This window comes from Aquarana catesbeiana, linkage group LG01, assembly GCF_042186555.1.
Source record: "Aquarana catesbeiana isolate 2022-GZ linkage group LG01, ASM4218655v1, whole genome shotgun sequence".
Lineage (NCBI taxonomy): Eukaryota > Metazoa > Chordata > Amphibia > Anura > Ranidae > Aquarana > Aquarana catesbeiana.
The window spans coordinates 910,528,058-910,555,409 of record NC_133324.1 but is presented as its reverse complement, the minus strand read 5'-3'; the positions used below and the strand labels follow the sequence as shown (position 1 = coordinate 910,555,409).

The window sequence follows — 27,352 nt, the reverse complement described above, 5'->3', positions numbered from 1 at the left end:
AGAGTGTTTTTTTCCCACTGACAAATAATGAATTGGTTTTAGCAGGGGTTACCCATCACCTAAAAAGAATTTCAAGGGTTCCACTGGGGTTAAAAGGGTTGAGAAAGGCTGCCATAGGTTAAAGAAGAGCCACAAACATGATCTATTAACCACAAGAGAAGAACTGCTAGCTCTGTAAAATATAACATAGTGACTGTTTTGTTTTAGTTTCTAAAACTCTGAGTGGTGGTTCACGCTGGAATCGCACAGGAATGAGGTCAGCGTTGAATAAGTGTCCTGTGTTACCATCGTGCTGTTGGGCCAGACGCCGGCACCATAGCAACAAATTGGCTGTTATGGTGCTGGCGGCTGGCCTGCCTTCACCATGGACAAGCATAACGCAAATATGGGACAAGTTGGTGCCGGCTGGCTAAAATCTTATAGTGGGCTGGATGTGGCTTCTCGGGTTTGGGGACCCCTGACCAAGCTTAACACATAGACAATGGTAATGGTAAGAACACTTTTTGTTAAAAGGGTAAGGAAAGGCAGTCTGTGGCATTAGAATGCATTAAGGTAAAAAAAACCTTCAGCCTTGTCAGTTATCTGATCTCAGTAAGATTAAAGTGGTGTTCCGGCCAAAATTATACTTTTTAAATAAAATTACCCACATAATACACAAGCTTAATGTATTCTAGTAAAGTTAGTCTGTAAACTAAGGTCTGTTTTGTTTGTTTATAGCAGTAGTTTGTTATTTTATAAACTTACAGCAGGCCGTGGCCATCTTAAGTGTGGGCATCTGAAGCCAGACTGTATTTCTTCCTGGATCTCAATCTTGCAGATCTCGCACATGCTCAGTGCAGCACAAGCAGTGTAATAGGTTTCAGGTCAGGTTTCCATAGCAAAGGCAGTGTCAGAGGAAGTTGCCACCCCTTCCCAGAAGGCATTGCAAACAGGAAATGATGCAATGAGCCACGGCTAGGGAGGAGGAAGTGAAAAATGAATACAGCAAATATACAGTAGGTGCTGAGAAATTTTTTTTTAAAATATCCAATTTGTTTGCAGTGCACAGTTTAGTGAGGGATGCTGAAGAGTTGTAAAAGTGGGTGGAACTCCACTTTAAATAAAGGATAATATGTATCTCATCTCTGTAATGAATAAGGCTGTCTGCCAACCATACACCATCAGTAGCTCCATCTATGACCAGTCCTCTCCTGTCTGGTAGGGTAGTTGGGATCTGTTGTTTTCTTGCACGTGCCTCCCATCCTCTTTGCTATCCATGTCTGGTCCCTGCGTTTGTCCTGCTAAACAAATTAAATGAGCAAGTGTCATCCAAGGCAAGAAAATAGAAGACACAGATACAGAACATTATCAAGGATGCAATTAAACAATTATAATAGTAATTATATCTGAATAGATGTGCAGTGTGTGACGTCTACACTATTTTCTCCTGAACACATGAAATAATCTCTTTTTTTAAACAACCCTTTCCATTTGTGACATTTTAAAACCCAGTTATAGTCACAGAGCTTGAGATTCAGTCAGATAGACAAGCTCCATTTTTTGTAGTCTGACCTCTACTTTCCTGTTACAGTAGCTCTGTGGGGTATCTAAATAGGACTGTGCAGTGCAACAAGCGCCAGTTACACCCAGTGCACTCTGATATCAGCACCTAATAAGTGATTGAGTCAGACACGCCCACTCTTTTCAACAATACAGGTCTGTGTGTGGACACGTGCTGAGAGGTGTGGCTATTACTCAGCTCTGGCAGCACAGAGCACTGCAGTGTAAGGAAAGAAAGTACAATTTTACAAAGCCAAAAAAAAAATGTATTTTAAAGCATTTCCTAAGATGTGGGTGTGCAGGACTATACAGGGAAAAAAATGAGACTTTGATGGAGCTTTTAAAACTTGCAGGCTTCCCAGAAAGTCATAGTTACATAGTAGGTGAGGTAAAAAAAAAAAAGGAACAAGTCCATCAAGTCCAACCTATGTGTGTGATTATGTGTCAGTATTACATTGTATATCCCTGTATGTTGCGGTCGTTCAGGTGCTTGTCTAATAGTTTCTTGAAACTATCAATGTCCTCCGCTGAGACCACCGCCTGTGGAAGTCCACAAAGTTCTTGTAGTCTCTACTTTATTGCAGGAGATTGCATGTTGACCATCACATCACACACTCACTCGGTAGTAGTAATAGCCATACACCTATATACTGTACATCTAGGAAAACATACCAACACCTACAGCACACACACACATACAGTAATCTCCCTCTACCCCTTTTCTGTTATTCACATTATCCAAAGATGCTGAGGACAGATAGGAGAACTAACTACTGCATACAAAGCCATCCACACCTCTGCCCTGAGCTGCATCACCAACATCATCTCAAAATATCTCCCAAATCGTCCTCTATGCTCCTCCCAAGACCTGCTGCATTCTAATTCCCTCATCATCTCCTCCTATGCTAACCCCCAGGACTTCTCCAGAGCCTCTCCCATCCTCTAGAAATCCGAACCTCATTCTGTACAGTTATCTCCTACTTTGTCCACCTTTAGTGATCCTTAAAAACTCATCTCTTTGGGGAGGCCTATCCAACCTCCACCTAGTAAACCAAACTTTTTCTTTCCCCATCAGCTCTTCCATCACATTTATTACCTTTTGTATAACTTGACCCTCAATATTAGGCCGCATTCACCCCATATGAGAACGCACACAGAAACGCACAGAAACCCATGTTTACGCTCGTGTTCACAGAACGTCTGAAGAACAAGTGATTATCATGCGTCGTGCTTGCAGTGCCATTAATTCTCATTGGCACCCCAAACGCAGCCAGCAGATGCATTTTTGCACATGACAAACATGCCACAAATGTAATGGTAAAAAAAACACACAAAGCTCTTTGCCTGAAAAGGTGCAGGATCTTCTTTGGCACATTCGTCAAGCATAGGGCAGCCCCTTCAAGTGAATGGGCTGCACTATGCATGTTGCGCAAAAATAAAAAATGTGCGTAAAAACACACGTTCCCGCTACACTAGCATAGTTGCCAACATTGTAAAAAAAAAATGTGGGACACTTTTGTGGCTGTAGGCGGAGCTGTCCAATAATTAGGGGGCGGGGCATTCGTCAGCAGGCGTGACCTGGCAAAAACAGACAAGTGCGGCGCGCTTCGCGCGCCGCGCCCAAAAATGGGCGTGGTTAACGCGAAATTGTGGGCGTGGCTTAAATGGGCGTGGCTCTAGAGGGTGTGGTTAGAGTCTGAAATGAATGAGGGATGGAGAGGGGGAGAGAGGGGGAGAGAGGGGGAGAGAGAGGGAAATGACGGGACAGCAGCCCCAGATCCTACACAATAGAAATATGTGTATTCTAGAAAGTTTAACAATCAGCAGATAAAGATACTCCAAACACCTGGTGTTAATGCTTCAATCATCCCGGCACCATGGTTGTTATGGTGTCAGGATGATTGAAGCGCATTATTTCTATTATTACATTGTAATATAAAATGAAATCATTCAACTCACCATAATGCAGAATCAGTGGGATCCCTGAGCGTGTCACCAGCCACGTCGCCTGCCACCAGCCGTCCGTCCTTGCTTCAGATGTCCGAGCAGAGTCCGTTCTTGCATCAGGTGCCCCCAGCAGAGCCCCCCTCACACCAGGAGTCCCCGGCGGAGCCCCCCCTCACATCAGGAGTCCCCGGCGGAGCCCCCCCTCACATCAGGAGTCCCCGGCGGAGCCCCCCTCACACCAGGAGTCCCCGGCAGAGCCCCCCTCACATCAGGAGTCCCCGGCGGAGCCCCCCCTCACACCAGGTGCCCCCAGCAGAGCCCCCCTCACACCAGGAGTCCCCGGCGGAGCCCCCCCTCACATCAGGAGTCCCCGGCGGAGCCCCCCCTCACATCAGGAGTCCCCGGCGGAGCCCCCCTCACACCAGGAGTCCCCGGCAGAGCCCCCCTCACATCAGGAGTCCCCGGCGGAGCCCCCCCTCACACCAGGTGCCCCCAGCAGAGCCCCCCTCACACCAGGAGTCCCCGGCGGAGCCCCCCCTCACATCAGGAGTCCCCGGCGGAGCCCCCCCTCACATCAGGAGTCCCCGGCGGAGCCCCCCCTCACACCAGGAGTCCCCGGCAGAGCCCCCCTCACACCAGGAGTCCCCGGCGGAGCCCCCCCTCACATCAGGAGTCCCCGGCGGAGCCCCCCTCACACCAGGTGCCCCCAGCAGAGCCCCCCTCACACCAGGAGTCCCCGGCGGAGCCCCCCTCACATCAGGAGTCCCCGGCGGAGCCCCCCCTCACATCAGGAGTCCCCGGCGGAGCCCCCCCTCACACCAGGAGTCCCCGGCGGAGCCCCCCCTCACACCAGGAGTCCCCGGCGGAGCTCCCCCTCACATCAGGAGTCCCCAAGGGAGCCCCCCTCACACCAGGAGTCCCCAGCGGAGCTCCCCCTCACATCAGGTGTCCCCGGCGGAGCTCCCCCTCACATCAGGTGTCCCCGGCGGAGCCCCCCCTCACATCAGGTGTCCCCGGCGGAGCCCCCCTCACACCAGGAGTCCCCGGCGGAGCTCCCCCTCACATCAGGTGTCCCCGGCGGAGCCCCCCTCACATCAGGTGTCCCCGGCGGAGCCCCCCTCACATCAGGTGTCCCCGGCGGAGCCCCCCTCACATCAGGTGTCCCCGGCGGAGCCCCCCTCACACCAGGAGTCCCCGGCGGAGCCCTCCCTCACATCAGGTGTCCCCAGTGCCCCCCCCCTCACATCAGGTGTCCCCAGTGCCCCCCCCCACTCACATCAGGTGTCCCCAGTGCCCCCCCCCACTCACATCAGGTGTCCCCAGTGCCCCCCCCCACTCACATCAGGTGTCCCCAGTGCCCCCCCCACTCACATCAGGTGTCCCCAGTGCCCCCCCCACTCACATCAGGTGTCCCCAGTGCCCCCCCCACTCACATCAGGTGTCCCCAGTGCCCCCCCCCACTCACATCAGGTGTCCCCAGTGCCCCCCCCACTCACATCAGGTGTCCCCAGTGCCCCCCCCCACTCACATCGTGTCCCACAGCGGTGCGCGCGCTCAGCCCCCACCTAGAACCCCCGCCCCTTTCCATATCAGACTGGCAGCGGGGCGGGGGGTAGGCGGGCCGAGGCGGAGCGGGGCGGGCCGAGGCGGAGCGGGGCAGGGGGTGGGCGGCGACACAGAAGCTTCGTCTAGCCTCCCCCCAGCCGTCTTCCTGAACTTCAACAAAATGGTGGCCGGCGGAGACAATGTCTCCGCCGGCCGCCGACCTCTAGCGGCGGCGGCGGCGGTTTCAAAAACCGGAACCGAATTTTTCGGGACATTTCCCGGGACACCACAAATCCGGGAATGAAGTCCAAGTCCCAGGAATGTCCCGGGAAATTCGGGACAGTTGGCAGCTATGCACTAGGTGTAAATAGGGCCTCAGCTCTCCTCAGCATGGCCCTCCCTACCTTCTTGTATTGGATTGTGACTGTACTCTCTCCATTTATTTTGTAAATTGCTGTTAAAAAGGATAGCAAAATAAGAATCTTTAATAATAATAATAGTTATGCTAGTCAAACCCCCCACCCCCCTACACCCGTTTTCATAATCTGTGTCATAGGCGCGTGCACAGGGTGTGCCAGGTGTGCCTGGGCACACCCTACTCACCTCATGCTGTGCCGATTTCCCCTTCTTCCCACCTGCATTGCTGCCAGCTTCCCTCCTCTCCTGTCAGCTGCTATGGGGGATGTTTCAGGATGGAGAGCGGGGGAAGGAGCCAGTAAATATTTCATTTATCATCCCCTTTCTTTTGTGAGTAAACACATTGAGTGATCTGTACTGATCACTCCTGTGTTCATTCTTAACTGAAGCATTGTGGGCTATGTTTACTATGCTTCAGTTTGTGAATGAACAGGAAGCCACTCAGCACAACTCTTCTCATTCATTCACTGTCCAGTGCAGCTGAGGCTGCAGAGAAAGGGATCTCTGTCCTCAGTCCCTTTCTCTGTCTCAAAAGGGGTCTGTTTAGACTCTTGATATTTCACCAAAGCCCCCCAACAAGGCTGCTAAAAAAAATAAATAATGAAAAATAATATTGTCAAAAATAATAAAAATAAACTACTGACACCAATCTCTGCTCTACTGACACTGTCCACTGCTCTGCTCATATACACGCATGTGTGTTTGTGCTCTGGGGTGCACACCCTAATGCAATAGACTGCGCACACCAATGATCTGTGTCATGTGTACATACTCATAGACACCAGAGCTTTTTTTTAGTACAGTAGAAGGCTGCAATGCGTGGCAGCTTTTTATTTTTCTCTGGTGAAAGCATTGTTATTGTGACCTAAAGTGAGGATAGCAATAAGGCCCCTTTCACACTGGGGCGGTGGGGGCGTCGGCGGTAAAACAGCGCTATTTTTAGCGCTGTTTTACCGTCGTTTTTGCGGCTGTATTCGGCCGCTAGCGGTGCGGTTTTAACCCCCGCTGGCGGACGAAAAAGGGTTAAACCCGCTCGTACAGCGCGGCTATAGCCGCGGTATTACCGCGGTATAGCCGCGCTGTCCCATTGATTTCAATGGGCAGGAGCGGTTTAGGAGCGGTGAACACACCACTCCTTCACCGCTGAACAAACAGCGGAGGCTGTTTAGGGGCGGTTTGCAGGCGGTATTTTTAGCGCAATAACGCCTGCAAACCGCCCCAGTGTGAAAGGGGCCTTAGAATCCAACAGGGGTTCTAACCCTTCCTCACTCGACCCAACACCAAAAGAAAGGTTTTAATGTGCCTACACTTTAGGATTTTAGGTAACAATGCAGTTTACAGATTTCCCACAGTCAGTAGCGTTTTTCATTGTGAGGGAAGGCTCCCCATAAAATGCCCAGCACAGCCTTTAGCCTATCTAATCCGGGCACTCCAGCAACAATAGCACCATGCTCCCTCCCTTGTTATCCTGATCTCGCTGCATCAAGAGGGATTTGGAAAGCAAAACAAGTTTTTCCAGGGAAAGAATCACCGAAAACAAGAGGAAATGAGCAAAGAGAAGAGAGGAAAGCTGCATAATCCAGACTAAGACATGTACCAGAACATGATTTGCCAGTTCCTGGAAAGATTAGAATGCTTCAATCTACTAACATTTTTTTGTAGTTTTGAATAGCACAGGGAATGGCTAAAGTAGAACTTCAGTTACTTTTTTCATTTTTAACCACTTAAGGACCGAGCCTCTTTTTTGAGATTTGTCGTTTACAAGTTAAAAACATTTTTTTTTTGCTAGAAAATTACTTAGAACCCCCAAACATTATACATTTTTTTTTCTAAGACCCTAGAGAATAAAATGGCGGTTGTTGCAATACTTTGTCATACCATATTTGCGCAGCGGTCTTACAAGCGCACTTTATTTTGAAAGAATACAATTTTGAATTAAAAAATAAGACAACAGTAAAGTTAGCCCAATTTTTTTTTTATATTGTTAAAAATAATGTTACGCCAAGTAAATTGATACCCAACATGTCACGCTTCAAAATTGCGCCCGCTCGCGGAATGGCGACAAACTTTTACCCTTAAAAATCTCCATAGGCAACGTTTAAAAAAATTCTACAGGTTGCATGTTTCTGAGTTACAGAGAAGGTCTAGGTCTGGAATTATTCCTCTCGCTCTACCGATCGCGGCGATACCTCACATGTGTGGTTTGAACACCGTTTTCATATGCGGGCGCTACTCACGTATGTGTTTGCTTCTGCACGCAAGCTCGGTGGGACAGAGCGTGTTTTTAAAAAAAAAAAAAAAAATTCTTATTTATTTTACCTTTTATTTTTACACTGCTCTTTAAAAAAAAAAAACATCTAGTGCTGGTAGTCCTCTTGGGCAGGACAACACTTGAGTCATTCTGCCTATTGCCTGTGAGCCCAGCCTATCATCATTTCCACACCCCCAGGGAGTGCATAATGATCATCACACTGCATAGGCTCAGAGTACTCCAGGATTAGGCAGTGCTCACATGTTATTATATGAGTCCCGCTCAGTCCTAGAAGAATGGTCACCACTGAGGAGGTACTGGTAACTTCATTGGACTGGCGCAAAGTCTGCTGGAAAAAAGGTAGGTATAAGGGTTTAAAAAAATACTGGGGGGTTTACATGCTTAGAGATCCACTTTAAAACCCCTAGTGTTTTTTTTTTGCCATCTATTTCTCATTTAAGAGATATCTCTTTCACGTCTCGTGGTGAAGACACAACAGGAAGTAAAGGGAAATTTCTCCCTTGAGGGAAATTTCTTGTCACCAGAACAAGTGGGTGCCATCCCAGCTAACCAGCCGCCGCAAACTTTATCGTATTTGGGCAACCACAATGTTAATATATCAGGCATTTGTATTTCAAGGTCAGGCATTCATTGTAAAAATTCCCTTATAGTCCTTCTCCGGTGACAACTCAAAATTTTAGATTGTCCCTCACTTTCTGTCCTATCAATAATAGTCGCCATGACTAGTACAGAGAATGATTCCCCCCAGTGAGGACACAGACAGCAATAAACATATGACAGAAGGTCTAACTCTTCACCACTGTAACTAAAACATTTGTCTTTTAACCACTTCAGCCCCGGAATGTTTACCCCCTTCATGACCAGGTCATTTTTTGTGGTACGGCACTGCATTATTTTAACTCACAATTGTGCGGTCGTGCAACGTTGTACCCAAATAAAATTGATGTAATTTTTTTCCCACAGTTAGAGCTTTCTTTTGGTGGTATTTGATCACCTCTGCGGTTTTTATTTTTGCACTAGAAACAAAAAAAGAGCGACAATTTTGAAAAAAAAAAAAACGATATTTTTTACTTTATGCTATAAAACATACCCAATAAAAATGTTTTTTAAATCTAATTTCTTTCCTCAATTTAGGCCAATATGTATTCTGCTATGTATTTCTGGTAAAAAATCAACGTATATTGATTGGTTTGAGCAAAAGTTATAGTGTCTACAAACTATGGAATATATTTATTGAATTTTTATTTTTTACTAGTAATGGTGACAAGCACCGATTTTTAGCAGGACGGTGATATTGCGGCGGACAAATCTGACACTATGTGACACTTTTTGGGGACCAGTGACACCAATACAGTAATCAGTGCTAAAAAATGCACTATCACTGTACCACTGTACTAATGACACTGGCAGGGAAGGGGTTAACATCAGGGGCACTCAAAGGTTTAAATGTGCTCCTAGGGGCAGGGCCAGATTAAGAGCGTCATGGGCCTGGTGCTGAGGACGTCATGGGCCTGGTGCTGAGGATTTCAGTGGCCCTTTTTATGGAATTAAATAAAATGAAATCGCAAAAATTTTTTGTTAAAACAAATTAAATATTTTAATTACCATAATAATCCCCAGCATCAGTGCCAGTTTCTGCAATACTATCCCCCAACATCAGTGCCAGTTTAAAAATAAAAATAAAAATGTAAAAATAATTACCCCCAGCATAAATGGCAGTTCCTTAATAATAACTGCCAGCATAAATGCCCATTTACACAATAATAACCCCCAGCATTAGTACCAGTTTCTGCAATCATATCCACCCAGCATCGGTGCCAGTTTAGGAAATAATAACCCCCATCATAAATGGCAATTTCCATAATAATAACTGAAAACATCAGTGCCAGTTTATACAATAACAACTGACAGCATTTGTATCAATAGTAGCAATAATAACCCCCAGCATTAGTGCCAATTTGCGCAATAACAAACCAAAACATTGGTGTCAGTAGCAGCAATAATACCCCCCAGCATCAGTGCCAGTTTCTGGAAGTATATCCCCCAGCATCGGTGCCACTTTAAAAATAATAACCCCAGCATAAATGGCAGTTTCCATTATAACCACCAGCAACAGTGCCAATTTACACAAAAAAAAAAATGCACATTGGTGTCGGTAGTAGCAATAATAACCCCCAGCATCAGTGCCAGCTTACGTAATAACTCCCAGCATTGATGGCATACGAACTGTCTGGAGTAGTTAACTCTTTGGCGTAGGGGCGGGGGGGGGTTGAAGGATAAGTTCATCTTTTAAAAAAAAAATAAATGCACATCTTTTTGCAGGTAAAAAAAAAGTGCATTTATGATAACACAAAACGATATGACGTTAAACTGGCAGTAATGCATACAGAACTATATGGTGTTAAACTGGCAGTAACACACAAAACTATATGGCGTTAAACTGGCAGTAATGCACAAAACTATATGGTGTTAAATTGGCAGTAACGCACACAAAACTATATGGCGTTAAACTGGCAGTAACGCACAAAACTATATGGCATTAAACTGCCAGTAACACACAAAACTATATGGCGTTAAACTGGCAGTAACGCACGCAAAACGATATGGCGTTAAACTGGCAGTAATGCACACAAAATGATATGGCGTCAAACTGGCAGTAACGCACACAGAACTATATGGCGTTAAACTGGCAGTATTGCACGCAAAACTATATGGCATTAAACTGGCAGTAACGCATGCAGAGGTAAATGGCGTTAAACAGGCAGTAATGCACACAGAAGTAAATGCCGTTAAACTTGCAGTAATGCACACAGAAGTAAATGCTGTTAAACTGGCAGTAATGCAATCAAATAGACGGTGTTCAACCGTCACTTCACTGACGCTGTATGAACTGTCCACACTCTAGCTATACACTAATGTCAAGATTACTGACACAGTCTCACTACACTACAGTGAAACTATCTGAGCTGCCCCTACTCTAGCTGCACACTATGCAAAGCTGACCATCACACCATCCCTAGACTGACACTAAACTAATATTCTACACTGACAATTGAAGCAAAATAGCACAGTATAGCACACTAACTAATAGCACTGAACAGAGCCCTGGTCTATCTCTCTCCACACCAAAATCACACTGAAAATGGCTGCCATTGAAAGAATATTTTTATACTGTGGGGCGGGAATGAGCCATGATTGGATAAAGTCATGATGACAGTGTCCAATCATGACTCTGACAGTGCTCTGTGCCCTGATTGGCTGAAGCTTTCACTGCTTCAGCCAATCAGGGCTTGCAATGCACTGTTCAGCGCCGCAATGCATTGTGGTCGGTTCGCCGAACAAAGAAAGTTCGGCCCGAACTTATGCTCGGGCCGAACCGTTCGCCCATCCCTAGCTTTAAGATGTCCATTAATAACTATCTATTTTATTTTTCCTCAGCAAATCTCCAAAGATTAATTAAACCATTCAATTGTATGTGGAGCAATAAAAATCCATACAGTAAGCCTATAAGCCTTTCAGAATGTACTGGATATGTCAAAGCTTGCCCTTCAGCTCTCGCTCCCACTTCACAAATTGTTCGAAATGTTAACAACGGCGGCATTTCAAGCCCGAGGATTTACCATCTCAGCGGAGTTTACAGGGTCTTTATGGTGATTTTATGATGGATCTGAGGTCAGCCTGATTCAGAAAATGTGACTTGGAACAAGAGACAGGGATATATGATTGCCAAAGTCAAGTCCACATTTAAAGAGGAAGCCATGAGAGGACCTAACTCACTAGTATATTTCTATATTAGGCAATGTGTATATCTAGCTAGTACTTGCAGATGTCCCTGAACTGAATCTTTTAGTAATTTTAAAGGTGAACTTCAAGCAGATATAAAAGACAAAATGATGCAGCTCTGTATTCGTTCATAAATCATTAAATGTATTTTTAATTGGTCTGAATTGGAAAGAATCCTTTGAGGAGCACAACTGCCTGAGTCTGAGGTGGCCTCCAAATTCTACAGATCTTAATCCAACTAAGCATCTGTTGGACGTCCTGGAAAAACAAGTCCTATCCATGGAGGCTCCACCTTGCAACTCACAAGACTTAGGATTTGCTACTGACAGCTTGGTGCCAAATACCACAGCATACCCTCAGAGGTCTAGTGGCGTCCATACTTCGACAGGTCAGGGATGCTTTGGCATCAAAAGGGGGACCTACTCAATATTAGGCTGGTGGTCAAGATGTAAGGCTGCATTCACACCTGGGCATTTTGAATCTCGGGCAGAATCGCCGTGATTCTGCCCACGATTTCAAAACACTTTGCTAAAATGACGAATCGTACAACACAAATTTCAGATGCCTTTTATTTTAATAGCATCAAAAAATGCAGTGTGGTTTTGCTGCGATTGTCGCATGGTAAATGGCGCTGCAATCACAGCAAACTGCATCGCGCGAAGCTTGTCGCTTCCTGAACCTTTTTTTAGCCATCAAGCTTCAAACGCTGCGGTGTGTTGTGATTGCAGCGTGATTTATTGCGTGACAATCACCGCAGAACCGCACCACGTTTTTAGGTGCCATTAAAATGAATGCCATCCAAAATTCGCATTGTGTGATTTGTCATTTTAGCAGAGCGTTTTGAAATCACAGGGAGAATATCAGCGATTTTGCCCTGGGATTCAAAACACCCAATTGTGAACGCAGCCTTTTGGTGGGTGGTCATAATGTTATGCCTGATCGGGTTATAGTTCGAGGTTGGATGGATTTCTATAGAATATTGTTATTTTGTGATGTTGGTATTTTATTATTATTTTTGTTTATCACAATAATAAAATATCTGTAATTGATTCTCCAGATTTAATCATAGGATTAATGCCACGACAAAGGGACACTAGATCCCAGAAAAAGTGGCAGGATGCATTCTCCGACATACTGATCCAGAGCTACCTTCTTCACTTTTAGACAGGTAAACTTGAAAATATACTAAAGAAGATTCACCTTAGGGTATTAGACACAGGCGAAGGAAAAAATATATGTGCCCTGTACGGTCTAGCAAAAAGGAATATGACGACAGCAGTAGCTCAGCTGAAGGTCTCCACCAAGGGATATCAATGCTGCTCCTGGGAGGTCGAAGGTCTTCTTTCTGGAGACCAGTGTAGCCATGGTGTGAGCACTACTGACAAACAATCCACCAAATCACCCCACTGCCAGACTTCATACATCCCTTCCAGAGACAATGAACAGTCATTTGCGAGTTTTGTTTTTGTTGTTTTATTGGGGGGTACAACTTGGATAGGGATTGGAATATGGGATGCCCATAGGATAAATCATTGCCATCATATTTACAGGTTTCAATATACTTTGATGATAATTAGAGCCTAAAGATAAGATGTGAACACTTGACTAAGAAATCTTCTCCTGCAGCTCCCTGTAGACTGTTACTCCCTCTGCATCTCCTATGCAAACTATTGCCCCCTCCATCTCCATGTGCTACCTGCCACTCCAGCTCTAGGCCCAGCCTCCTCTTCCAGAACATTCTGGCTGGAAGCAGGGGAAGCGCCTCAGAACTGGAGCCAGGTGGTCACACCCACTGATACTCTAAACACTCCCAGCCCCAGAATCAAAACAGACAGGCCTAGCGCGCAGCACAAGCCTGCCTAAATTTGCCTGTGCTGAATAAACCTAGTAAAACAACCCTTACTAGCACCTACCTTCTGGTAGAGGGTGCTACACACAGTAAAGATCCAACTGAAGAAATTCATTCCGGGCAGAATTACTATTGCTGTCCTGTTTTGTAAATGCCAGTTGCCCGACAGGCAGATGACTTACATTTCCACAAGAAGTCTTGACAATATCAGTCTCCATGTTTCTCCCAGGCCAGGTTTCCTTTAACTTCCCTTCTCCTTTTCCATATGCTGTTGTTGTTAATGCTGCCTGTTATGAACTTTCAGGATATTGTCCTTTGATTATTTTAATTTTCTGCAATTCTGCCGCACTAACCTGGAACATTTTATCTAATTATCTGAAAATGTCCTCAGCAGAAACTAGCTGACCTGAAAATTAAGCGATAATAAGACTATGCAAGGACTGGACTTACCAACACTGCCATCTGCTGACCCATGTACAAATTACCTCGCCTTCAACTACAGTATGCATCAGGTTCCATTCACATTTAGCGTTTTGGGATCTTGGGCAGAATCGCCACAGTTCTGCTCCGATCTCAAATCACACTGCCTTCGCAAAAATGCATGTTCAGGTGCCATTCATTTTTAACGGCAGCTAAAACGCAGTGTGGTTTTGGCACGATTATCGAGCGATAAATTGAATGGCAATCGTAGCGAACCACATCGCGTGAAGCTTGTCCAAAAAGGCAGACATCTCAAGTCTCCCGCGAGGCCCGGGAGCCTCGCACATTTTTAATGCGGCTCCCGGACACCCGCAAGCGCCGTGCGATATCCTGGCTGCCTGGCCTAGCAACCAATGATGTCACGGCCGCGTTCAAAGCTCCTCCTCCGCGCCTAGTGCTCTTCACAGGAGCACCGCATAACAACAGGGTTAGCATGCATTTTTCAGTGAGGAGGTGTGCTGCAGGGCGGGGTGATGTGCCGTACCCACACAAGACAAGGAACATTGTCGGGACAGATCCCTCCCCCAGCCTCCTCCCCCAGCAGCTGAAGAGGTGCTCCCATTGGAGACTCACTACGTATTTAACATCCCAGAGGTGGAGCCTGCGAGGCTTTTTCATGCAGTTTGATGGGTTGAGAGAGTGAGACTGACCATGGAGATGATCACTCCCAGACCCAGCCCACCTTCTTCTGCTGGTGCACGTGTGACCTGCAGTGTGGGAGCAACATGGAGGTAAGTTCTGTGGCAGCAGGATCTCGTGTAAATCATTTTCAGGATATAACTCACTGCAGATCATTGTCATAACTCACTGTAGATCATTGTCATAACTCACTGCAGATCATTGTCATATCTCACTGCAGATCATTGCCATAACTCACTGCAGATCATTGTCATAACTCACTGCAGATCATTGTCCTAACTCACTGCAGATCATTGTCATAACTCACTGCAGATCATTGTCATAACTCACTGTAGATCATTGCCATAACTCACTGCAGATCATTGTCATAACTCACTGCAGATCATGGTCCTAACTCACTGCAGATCATTGTCATATCTCACTGCAGATCATTGCCATAACTCACTGCAGATCATTGTCATAACTCACTGCAGATCATTGTCATATCTCGCTGCAGATCATTGTCATAACAAACTGCAGATCATTGTCATATCTCACTGCAGATCATTGCCATAACTCACTGCAGATCATTGTCATAACTCACTGCAGATCATTGTCATAACTCACTGCAGATCATTGTCATATCTCGCTGCAGATCATTGTCATAACTCACTGCAGATCATTGTCATATCTCACTGCAGATCATTGTCATATCTCACTGCAGATCATTGTCATAACTCACTGCAGATCATTGTCAACTCACTGCAGATCATTGTCATAACTCACTGCAGATCATTGTCATATCTCACTGCAGATCATTGTCATATCTCACTGCAGATCATTGCCATAACTCACTGCAGATCATTGTCATATCTCACTGCAGATCATTGTCATATCTCACTGCAGATCATTGTCATAACTCACTGCAGATCATTGTCAACTCACTGCAGATCATTGTCATAACTCACTGCAGATCATTGTCATATCTCACTGCAGATCATTGCCATAACTCACTGCAGATCATTGTCATAACTCACTGCAGATAATTGTCATATCTCATTGCAGATCATTGTCATATCTCACTGCAGATCATTGTCATATCTCACTGCAGATCATTGCCATAACTCACTGCTAGATGTAAGCAAGTCTACAAATGCCAGTATCTCCTTTTTTTATGCAGCAAAGCAATGAACTGTGAGAAATTGGGGTTTAAACTGTACTTCCCAATTACTCAAAATCAGGACAGTGCTACTAGATCGAAAATCTGTTACATAGTTACATAATAGGTGTGGTTGAAAAAAGACACAAGTCGGGGGGCAGGAGGCGGAGCCTAGCAGGGCAGACATGCATTGTTAGAGCTCCACACCGCTGAGGAGAGAAGAGAAGGACAAAGCGGAGCCTGCAGGCTCAAAAGGTATCCATTTGAACCTTTTTGCCCCAGGGAACAAACTGTGAAAGTTTGGGCAGGAAATATGGTACTGGGAGGAAACCGTGGCAGAAATAAAAATCACCTCACAAAGAGCTCACAGGCACTCACTGCAGCTGAAGCAGCTCCAGTCACCTCACAAGATACAGCATCAGGGCGCTCTCACAGACAGAAAATGTCACAGCAAGACTCTCCATTTGAGTCAGATACAGAACAAATCCTCTCACAAACTTCTCCACAAGCCTCCTCAGTATCCCCAGTAATATTATTACAATTTGAAAAGATGCTTCATAAGGCTTTAAAACAAACCTCAGACCAAATAACAAAAAGCCTAACCAAAGAAATAAGAGAGCTGGGAAACCGCACCGCAGCCTTAGAAATAAAAATGGATGACATTGAAATTACAACCCAAGAAAATATAACAGAATTGGAACAATTAAAAAAATAGAATTTAATACTTCAAACTAAGCTCGAAGATTACGAAAATAGAGCCAGACGTTCAAACTTGCGCATAAGGGGAATACCTGAAACTGTGACAGACCTGCAATCTACTATTACTGCTCTATTACAAGAACTAAAGCCAGATATCCCTATTGAACGTTTAGAACTGGACAGAGTACACAGAGCCCTCACAGCCAAAAGGAAAGATGGACCCCCACGTGATATAATCACAAAATTTCATTATTACAGAACGAAAGAACAAATACTAATTGCTGCAAGAGAAAAAAAGGAACTTAATTTTCAAGGACACAATTATCAAATTTTTGCTGACCTATCCCAACTTACTATTACTAAAAGACGATCCATGAAACCCCAACTAATGGAACTTAATTAAATTAAATCTGACAGAACCCACAAGCAGCAACACTCCCACACGCAGAAGAATGGCATCATCTTCACCTTCAGGCAGCACCCAGAAAATTTCAGAACAAAATGGGAATCATCATTCTCACAAAAGAGGCCGTTATGCCACATCATCCATGGACCAAGAAGATTCAATGGACTGACATCCTAATTCCTGATATCTCTTCATTTATTATACTAAGAGATGGTTCTCTATAAAAAAACCTGTATTTATAACTGAATGTAACTGCATTCTGATAGTCACACACTGTGCGGGATCATGTTACATTCCAGTTATATTTCTTATTACTTCTGATTCATATAGCCTTAGAATATATAAGTGAAATAAGGAAATTCTTGTTCAGTTATATATTATCAGGTAATAACAATAGATTTATTACTTTTTAGGACAAATATGTTCAATAATCCAGAAGTAATGGAAGCTTTTTCTTTCTTTTCTTAAAACAAATATGTTATTACCTAACTAGTTCCTAGAATTATGTTTTTGTTTATTCTAATCTGAAGCAATACAACCTCAATTTTATGAGTTAACATATCTAAACAGTTACATATGAATAAAATATGTAATTGTTTACTCTAAAAGGGTTAAAATCCCAAAATAATTCAAACTATCTTCATCAATACCAAAGTTATTAACAGTACCTTTCTAACTGAATTATTTAGCCTAGGGCAAGACTAACCATATACAACCACCCTGGAATAAATAATTTCAACAAAAACTATATTCTGCACTCCAATTAATGAAACATCATTTTGATGTCTTTTGACATAGCACTTCTCTCCTGTAAGCGGAAGATCCGTGTACCCCCATTAGCCCTCCTCATTCTCCCAACCATATTATGTGGGAGTGTGACGAAGGCACTTATTCCCCTGAGAGAGATATTTATTCTCTTTCACGGGTAAATTGTGATTACTTGCAAAAAATAATTTATACAATGTATCATCTAATTTCATATGTTTTTTGTTTACTCTTTACTCCAGAATTCACTGGTTTCTTTTCTATCTATTCATCTCTTCAGTCCACACAGGTTGATCTGCGCAGCCAGCTCTGCATAACAAAAAGTAAGTCAAAACTATTTGATCTATTGCCATGGCACCACTGAATATAATTTTCCCTGAATGTTCAGGGAATAAATGTCCCTCAAAAAAGGACCAAAGCCTTCCGTACTTTCCATAACAAGAAGGCTCACATAGTATGCCTCCAAGAAACACACTTCACCAAAGATTCTACTCCAAAATATATTTCTCCTTTTTATCAACAAATTTACACGGCTTCTGCCTGTACCAAGCAAAGGGGAACTCTAATTGCATTTCACCGATCCACACCATTCACCTTATCATCAGAAATTAAAGACCCAGAAGGTAGATACCTGATACTCATGGGTTATATAATGGATACAGCAATCACGGTGATTTCCTACTACGCTCCTAACAAACAACCTACACCATTCCTCTCACATATATTACAAGTGATTAATACACACAAAATAGGAACAGTGATAATGTGTGGGGATTCGAACCAGGTCCTCCTCCCATTTCTAGATAAATCACCTTTTACACCATCCAAAATAACCTCTAGATTACCTTTTTCTCAACTTCTTTCCAAATACAATCTGGTAGATTCATGGAGAGAAAGTAACCCAATGAAAAAGAAATTCACTTATTTCTCGCACCCTCATCAAACCTTCACCAGAATAGATCATATTTTTCTAACAATAGGAATGATACCAGAAATTATTGCATCAGATATAATTCCGATTCCGTGGTCTGACCATAATGCAGTATACACTACTATAGCCTCAGCCATACCAAAAGCGCATGACCCAACGTGGTACTTACCGGACATAATGCTCAAACACCCACTACATCAGATGGCCATTGAACAAGCTTTAAAGGAATACATATCAATTAATAATACAACAGACATCTCCCCAATAACACTGTGGGAAGCTCATAAGCCTGTCTTGCGTGGTACAATACAAAGACAAATGGCACTATTTAAACGGGAACGCAAAAATCTAGCAAAAAAACTAGAACTCAATTTTAATGCAGCCTACATATCATTTCAAGATAATCCATCTCAGAGTACAAAATCTCATCTGGAAAAATCTAGATTGGAATACGATCTATTTCTCACTGAGTCAGTTGATAAATCCCTCAAACGCTCCAAACACAATTTCTACATGAATACAAACAAACCAGGTACATATTTGGCTCGGGCATTAAATTCAACTAACAAATCTTTCAAACCAATACGTTTGAAATTATCAAAAAATGTTTACACTTGTAATCCAGTTAAAATAGTCCATAAATTTCACTCACATCTCGCAACTTTATACAAGACAAACAATGAATTTAATCCTACAGAAGCTGAATCCTTCTTCTCAAAAATAACCTTACCTGAGTTATCTCAGAATCAAAAAAGCAGTTTGGATGAGCCTATAACTATAGATGAAGTTGCTAACGCCATAAAAGACCTAAAACTTAACAAAAGACCAGGCCCAGACGGCTACTCGACTTTATACTTTAAAACATTCTCAGAAATACTCTCTCCCATTCTCACTGAAACTTTTAACAAACTTCTAGATGGACATTCTTTTCGGCAAGAAACACTAATGGCAATTGTTTGTATGATCCCAAAACCCCTTTCTGATGATACTTCCTGTGTGAATTATCGGCCTATCTCTCTGTTAAACCTCGATATTAAATTATTAGCAAAAATAATAGCAAAACGCCTCAATAGCATTATAGGAAAATTAATACATAGAGATCAAGTAGGCTTCATGCCAAACAGACAGGCAGGCGATAATATACGCAGGGCAGTGTTATTGGCACATATTGCTAAAAAATGGAAAATCCCTTTATGTTTTCTATCTCTCGATATTAAGAGGGCATTTGACACAGTATCCTGGCAATATATGCAATATTCATTACAAAAATGGGGTTTTGGACCCCACTTTTTAACATGGATCAAAGCATTATATAATAAACCCAAAGCCTATATAAAATATGCTGGATACAAATCTGAAGCCTTTAATATCGAAAGAGGTACCCGACAGGGTTGCCCACTATCTCCCTTATTATTTGCCCTTATACTCTAACCCATGGCCCAATACATCAGAACAAACCAAACTATAACTGGCATTGAAGTAGGAGGTATTACACACAAATTATGTATATTTGCAGACGATATATTACTTTTTCTATCATCACCACAGGTCTCTGGTCCTAACTTAATACCAGCTCTTGATGGATTTGCAGCCCTATCCGGCCTTATGATTAATCCTAAGAAATGCCTAGTGCTTAATATTTCACTCACAAACATGGAATTGATCCCGGCTAGGGCTGCACTCCCATTCACATGGGCAGAAAAATCAATCCCATATCTTGGAATTCATTTAACAGCATCTCATTCTGACTTATTCTCAACCAATTATCCTCCTGTATTAAGACAGATCACAAATCTAATAAAACAATGGTCGCAACTTCCTTTATCCTGGATAGGGAAGATTAATGCAATCAAAATGACTATTCTACCCAAATTGCTTTATCTATTCAGAGTCCTCCCTATTCCAATTCCTTCCTATTTTTTGAGAATAGTACAAAAAAGAGCAACTTCGTTTATATGGGGCTCTTCTAAACCACGTATACCTATACACACACTACATCTTCCCAAAAATAAAGGAGGCCTGGGATACCCTAATTTTACTAACTACTACAGAGCAGCACATTTGGCCAGTCTGTCCAAATACCATGCAAAACAGGAAATCCCATTATGGGTATTTATAGAGGCTTCAGAAAATGACCCTCTATTAATATCAAATTTATTATGGCTTGATCCTAAAGACCGCTTCAAAATTCATAATCCCATAACTAAACACTTCTTATCTCTCTGGGATAAACTAAAAACCAAATATCAGTTACAATCTCCACACAATCCTCTCCTTTCTTTTATCAGAAATCCAGCCTTTTATCCGGCATGGATCTACCCAAATTCTTTTAAAGCTTGGACAACATCAGGCATTCAGACACTAAATGACTTCATAGCATCTAAATGATTCCTTTCATTCCCATCGCTTAGAGAAAAATATGATCTACCAAACTCTGAGATATTTAGATATCTCCAAATCAAAAATTTCTCTACACCATTCCTAAAGGGGGATACACCATTATCCCAACTATCCATTTTTGAATCAATCTGTACAAAAGATCCATTTGCTAAAGGTACAATTTCATCACTTTATAATCAATTATATGGAGTAGCAAATCTTAATAGACCCTCTTACGTTCAGAGGTGGGAGGAGGACCTGGGACGAACTTTAGAAGACACGGACTGGTCTAATATATGGCTCACATCTAAATCATCTTCACCCAACATCTTAGCACTGGAGACAAATTATAAAGTCCTAACTCGCTGGTACCTTGTACCCGCTAGAGTGGCAAAATATTCACCTAATACCTCAACTCTTTGTTTTCGAGGATGCCCAGAAATAGGCACATATTTACACATATGGTGGACGTGCCCAGTAATCCAAACCTTCTGGAAGGAAGTCTTCGTGATTGCATCTAAAATATTTAAAAAAATAATACAACCAGATCCATATTTAACTTTACTTAATCTAAAACCGGAATGGTTAACACTCTCTCAATTCAAACTTATGATTCAACTAATAACGGCTGCAAAACAAACAGTGGCCAAGGCATGGAAATCTCCTACATTGGTACTAGCAGAAACAATTCACAGAATGAATAATACAATGTCCCATGCTAAGATGGTAGCCATCGATCAAAATCAAATTCCAAAATTTGAAAAACTTTGGCATCCTTGGATAAAACAACAGTTCCTGTCAAATTTCAATGACTCTGTCCTGTTGCCATGGTAACAGATTAAATGACTTACAGAGACACCCATTCTAAGGCTTCAAAGAGAACTAAAAAGAATAATAAACTGACGAGCGGGACAACCTTGTGGACCATACCTCTACCTTTCAACCCTTTTTCTTCTTTCTCTTTCCTTTTCTCCACCTTACGATTAAAGCTCATTATCAGAATTTATTTGACCTATATACACTCTACTTGTAAACAATATGTATAGTAGGTATAAATCATTTAAATACCTACAAAAGTAACTAAGGAAATGATATATATCTTTAATTTAGGTTTACGTGAACCCAATGTTTAATATTTGAAATTTCATGATATTTACCTATATAAACCCTACTGTAAAACAATGAGCTTACTTTATAGATCCTTGTAAACTTACTTTATGTATCTTTATGTATCTTTATAACATTGTATACTCAATAAACTTCTTTTGACAAGGAAAAAAGACACAAGTCCATCAAGTCCAACCTATGTGTGTGATTAACACTGTTGTTAGATGAAAAACATGTTATCTCCTTTTTTCATGTAGAAATGTCCTGACTATGAGAAATTGGGCTTATCAAGGATTCACTGTCCCATCTTCTTCCATGTTTGTAAAGAGCAGCAATGTGCAACCCATGAAACAGGTGTGCCCTGACATACCGCTCAGTGACACACTGCATCTGGAGGCAGGCTGCGGGTGGAAAGTGTCAGCCCCCCTCCCTCTCTGTCCACCACCCTCCCTCTCAGCCCCCCACTCTCTCTCTCAGCCTCCCCTACCTGTTTCAAGCAGAAACACTGCACATACTGACTCCTACCACCATGACCACTTCAAATCACTGAAGTGGTCATGGTGGTTAGAGTGTTCCTTTAAAAGCTCTCAGAAGTAATCCTCTGTATACTGATTCCATCTCATTTGATCATCCTCTAGTTGTGTTAAATTGGGGGGGGGGGGGGCGAGGGGCGCAGAGTGCCACTTCCCTGAAATTAGTTTGCACCTTTATGGGCACTGGTATAGCTGCATTTAATTGGCACTGACCAGGCTACATTTAATTGGCACTGACCAGGCTGCATTTAATTGCCACTGACCAGGCTGCATTTAATTGGCACTGGTAAGGCTGCATTTTATTGGGGGGGGGGAGTCTCATTGCTCATGGGAGAGTATCAGCCTGGTCTTTTGACACTTCCCAGCAGCGCTGTGAGGGTTAACACAGACTCCATTACAGATGGAGAAGCAAACGAGCGGGCGCTGAAGTTTCCAGAAAGTATCTGCACCAATCCGTTGGCAGTAGGAGGAGCCCCTGCTCTGCAGAGGAGGACTCATTGCTGTTTGTACCACCATTTTGGGTCCACATGCTAAAACCTTGTGGCTTTAAAGGAAATATGCCGCATCTGGGAGCTCCTAGGTTTAAGGTCCCCCATCCTATATCGGCTAAATATGATCCACGGGAAATTGCCAGTTTCTTTGCCTCTGGATAGACGATTACTGATACGGTATTCGGATGGTGCCGAGAGGGGAGATCGCACTGCATATCTCTCAAAGTTCTGCAGCCATTGGGATTGTTTGCCGACGATGTTACGGGTTCGCTGTATTCTTGCGCCCTGGTGTCTGTCAGACCACCACTACCGTCGCAAGTGATAAGGGTGGACTGGGCCCACGGGTATGCCACCGTGGAGGAACCTACATCAAGAACCGCTGCTGCTGACTCTGGTAGGCCTATCCCTGCCTGGGCAGATTCTTCTCCATCGGAACACATTCCGTCCGGTGATTCTACAGAGACCGCAGTGGAAGTGTCAGTTCCCACTTCCACTGTTCACTCTGAGCTGCCTATAGCAACTGCTAGTCCGGAGCAAGTAGTACCAGCACCGTCTTCCACCTAAGGAAATTCAAGTGCCTGTCTCAACTGCCACCCTTGGTATTGCCAGTGACTTGGATGGTAGCCCTCCCATCCTCACTCGTTTGGCTCAATACATCCACTCATCTCGCACAAAGAAGAGCAGTCGATCTCGTGTTCAGCCCCAGAGGTGCCCTAGGCTGGTACGCCAGGAGGGAGTAGGAAATGCGCGGGGTGAGTAAAATCACTGTTGCGTAAAATTGTTGGGGTGTATCGGATAACAGAGTGTCCAAATTGTACTGCCTATTCCCCTAATTCTGAGAGAAGGAAGGTACGGTTGCTGTCAACAGAGTTGCCAAATGCATCATCGCCTAAATTGTTCTTTAAAGAGAGATCATTGTCGCATATGGCCCACGATCGGGGTCCAAGAATCCCGCCGTTGCTTGTTCATGAATATGACTGTTGAACTAACTCAGATAATGTTAACATGAGAGATATTCAACACTTATTACCACCGTAAATACCAGAGGAGAGGATTTGAAGTTGCCAGATCCCAGGCATTACTGGTAAATACTACGGAAATTTACCTGCTCAGCAAATCTTGTGGATTACAAATGTGTGCTCTGTGGAGTTAAGGACGCTATGCTGGAAGCCATTTCACTTTTGCACAAAATTTATTGCTAGTGGAGAACATTCCTGCTGGCTGTACTGCTGAGATTGTGCTGGACTGAATGCTGCCGGAAGATACAGGGAGTGCCCACTTGAATTGCGCTGGCCAGTACTGTGGAATTGCCAGTGCGGTTTCCTCTGAAAAGTGACCTGTGAGTTTCAGCAGGTTATTTCTTTAAATGATGAGGAAACCTTTCTTAGTCCCCGGCTGTCATGCGGACAGACTGAGACTACTATTGCAATATAAGGCTATTGCTGATTTGTTTCCCTTAACTATTGGGTGGTACACCACATGTTTAATTGTATATATGATGTCTGATGTTTTTCTACCCTGTGTGAAATACCATTCATGTATTTGTTTCACATGTTTATTTCATGTGGTATGCCATGTAACATTGTTTGTGTTATTATTATTCCTTTCCTATTTCCCCACCCATTCCAGTTTTTGCCAGGACATTCGCTTTCAGGCTTGAGGGCTCACATTATTTTTCTGCAAACTCTGAGACATAGTTTTTTAGGCAGGGGGAGGATGTAGCACCCTGATGTTTAGGCAGGGTTGCTAGTAAATGTACCTGCCAGGCCTACTTGGCCAGTTGATAGGAGATCATTTTATTCCACCCTAATTCTGGAATTGCTACACTTCTCTCTTCTGTCACTAGATGGCTGGGTATCTGGTGGCATTAGATAAGATAAGGGCATTACAAGGACAGATTAGGAATATATGGGGTATATCAGCCAATGGGCAGGGATCTTCTTGGGTCCCTTGGCCTGCTGGGAGAGCCTATTTATTTGGATGAGCTCAGGTGATGGGGGGTTTTGTGCCACCTGGACAACTGTCAGGGTGGACGTGTGTTGTACTGCCCTGGGCTGCTAGGCCAGAGCCTGAGGTAGAGGGGAAGCTGTCGCCACTAAGGGACCATCCGCCTTGTTACCAGGGACCACCGTAAGTAGCTGAAGCAAGTACCAGAGCATTATTCTCACCAACCGGGGACGATAAAGAATTGGGAAACTTCAGCAGGTGTCAAGCCAGGGACCTAGCTAGTGGAGGTGATGCTTGCAGAGCAGTCTTGTGTGCCAAGCTAGGGCCTGAGCAGGCCAGTGGGGTGACGCTTGAGGAGTATCTGTAAGTGCCAAGCTAGGGACCCAGCAGGAATGCAGGGGTGACGCTTGAGGAAGATACACAGTGAGAAGATTGGAAGATCAGGAGATCCAGTGGCAGTGGATCAGCGAGTCTAGGTGATTGGGAGACTGGGAGCTCAGTTGAGTGAAGATCGAAAGAGGAGATTGTGGAGGAAGTGAAAGAGTTCATTGCAACCTTTGTTAGAAACTGTTCAAGATTGTTGCCATAGGGGACAGCGTGTCTACACATGCAGATGTGGCGTCTGGCTGGCTGACTTTCCCTGCATGACTGTCTACCTATAGAAGTCCCGGAGTCTGCCAATTAACATTGCATCTACTAAAGGGTGTTCTGGTCCTAACCCTCTCTCCCACAGTTCTGTTTAAGAGACAATAAATCTCTTTGCATTCAAGAAGTGTCTGGTGCCCATAAATCTACCTTGCATTGCACCCACCATGCCTCGTAACCCACTCTACATAGAAGGATGTCAGCTGTCCCTGACTCTGGAGGTCACCATTAGGCCTCTGGGGACCCGGGACCCAGGTACATTATTTAGTTTGTAGGAAAGCTATAGAGTCTACAAAATATGGTATATGTCTGAAAATCAATCAATCCTGATGTACTGATGGACTATTTAATTTCTTGAGGCCCAAAAACGCCAGGACAGTACAAATTTCCCCTAATTGACCCCTTTTTGGAACGTAGACAATCCAAGGTATTTAGAGGCATGGCAAGCTTTTTGAAGTTGTTCCACCTGCCAGTCCACGTAGAACACAGCTGCCGGTCAGCTCTTTTCCCCCCAGTGGCTGTCCCGCTGCCTACCACAGGTGCTCACAGCCTGACGGTCTGCTCCATCCACCCAGCTCTGCATTCACTTTCTCCCCCTTCACAGTGGAGTTTGCTCTGCACATGAGGAGCTTAGTTGACCACCGCATCACCTCTCTATACAGCTGGTTCATATCTTATCGCTTGCCAAGGTACTGTCACAGTGTCATCTATGCTAGTTGGCAATCCATCTCTGCAAGGAGAACTTTGCTTGTTGGTTCTTATCAGTCCACACCATTGTTTTAATAAACTTGCTTTTGATTTCAACCACATCGGCACTACCAGAGATTGTTTCCAGTGACTTAGCGATTAATTGCTTCTCTTCAATAGGAGTTTCCATTCAGCGCTTCTGGTTGTGGCTGTTTTTTCTGAGAGGTATTAAGATGGTAGTTGTACATGGAATGCCCATGAGGTTTGGCTGCTGAGGCTTCTCTGATGGTCCTGCGATATACTATCTCTAAATATGCTATTTTGTCTATTTATGATATTGTTGGGATATGTATATGCACATGAAGTAGACAAAAAGATACTGGACATCTATTTGTGGATGTTCAACTAGGTGCTCCTTGTTCCAAAAGGCTTTTGTCAGTCATTTACTATTTGTGACTCTTATTTGATACTCCTAATAGTCTACTTTGTGCAAAGGGCCTCAACTGCATAGGTGGCCCCATGATTTAGGAGTTTTTTTATTACATGCATACTGCTTTAACTCTGAATCTATGCATTTGGCAATATGGCTGTCTTCATACACAGACAACATGGGTGTGTGCATGGTGTTGGGATCAGACCTCTGGGCAGAAGCCTGAAAAGCGTACCTTTTTAAGGGATATGCTGTACCTTTTTGTAGCAATGTCCCAGGCCTCCTTTAATCTAAAGAGAAACTCCAGAGCCAAGAGCTGCTGACATCCTTCCATATAGAGTGGGTTGTAAGGCATAGTGGGTGTAGTGCAAGGTATATTCATGTGCGCCAGACACTTCTTGAATGCAAAAAGATTTTATTTCTTTTGAACAGATCTTTGGGAAAGAGGGTTTAGGGCCAGGACACCCTTAAGGTAGTTGAAATGTTAATTAGCAAACTCCGAGACTTCTACACGTAGACAGCCATGCAGGGAAAGGCATCCAGCAAGACACCACATCTGCATGTGTAGGAATGCTGTCTCCTATAGCAATAGTCTTAGAACAGTTCCTAACACAAGGTGTAACAAACTCCTTCACTTTCTTTACAATCACTTCTTGTAGGTGGTCAACCCACTGAGCTCCCAGTCTCTCTCACTAGACTTGCTGATTTACTGCCACTGAATCC

The 27,352-nt window shown here is 43.8% G+C and overlaps 1 long non-coding RNA gene across 2 annotated transcripts; it reads right to left on the bottom strand.

Moving 5' to 3' along the window:
- Positions 1 to 1,063: 1,063 nt before the first annotated feature.
- LOC141125974 (uncharacterized) lies at positions 1,064 to 13,781 on the bottom strand. Of its 2 annotated transcripts, none has more exons than XR_012241406.1 (3): positions 13,417 to 13,781; positions 8,625 to 8,736; positions 1,064 to 1,280 (listed from the first exon to the last, which is right to left on the bottom strand). It is a non-coding gene; the product is annotated as an uncharacterized lncRNA (long non-coding RNA). The 2 variants fall into 2 exon arrangements; XR_012241405.1 differs by having other exon boundaries at positions 13,535 to 13,781.
- Positions 13,782 to 27,352: the final 13,571 nt, after the last annotated feature.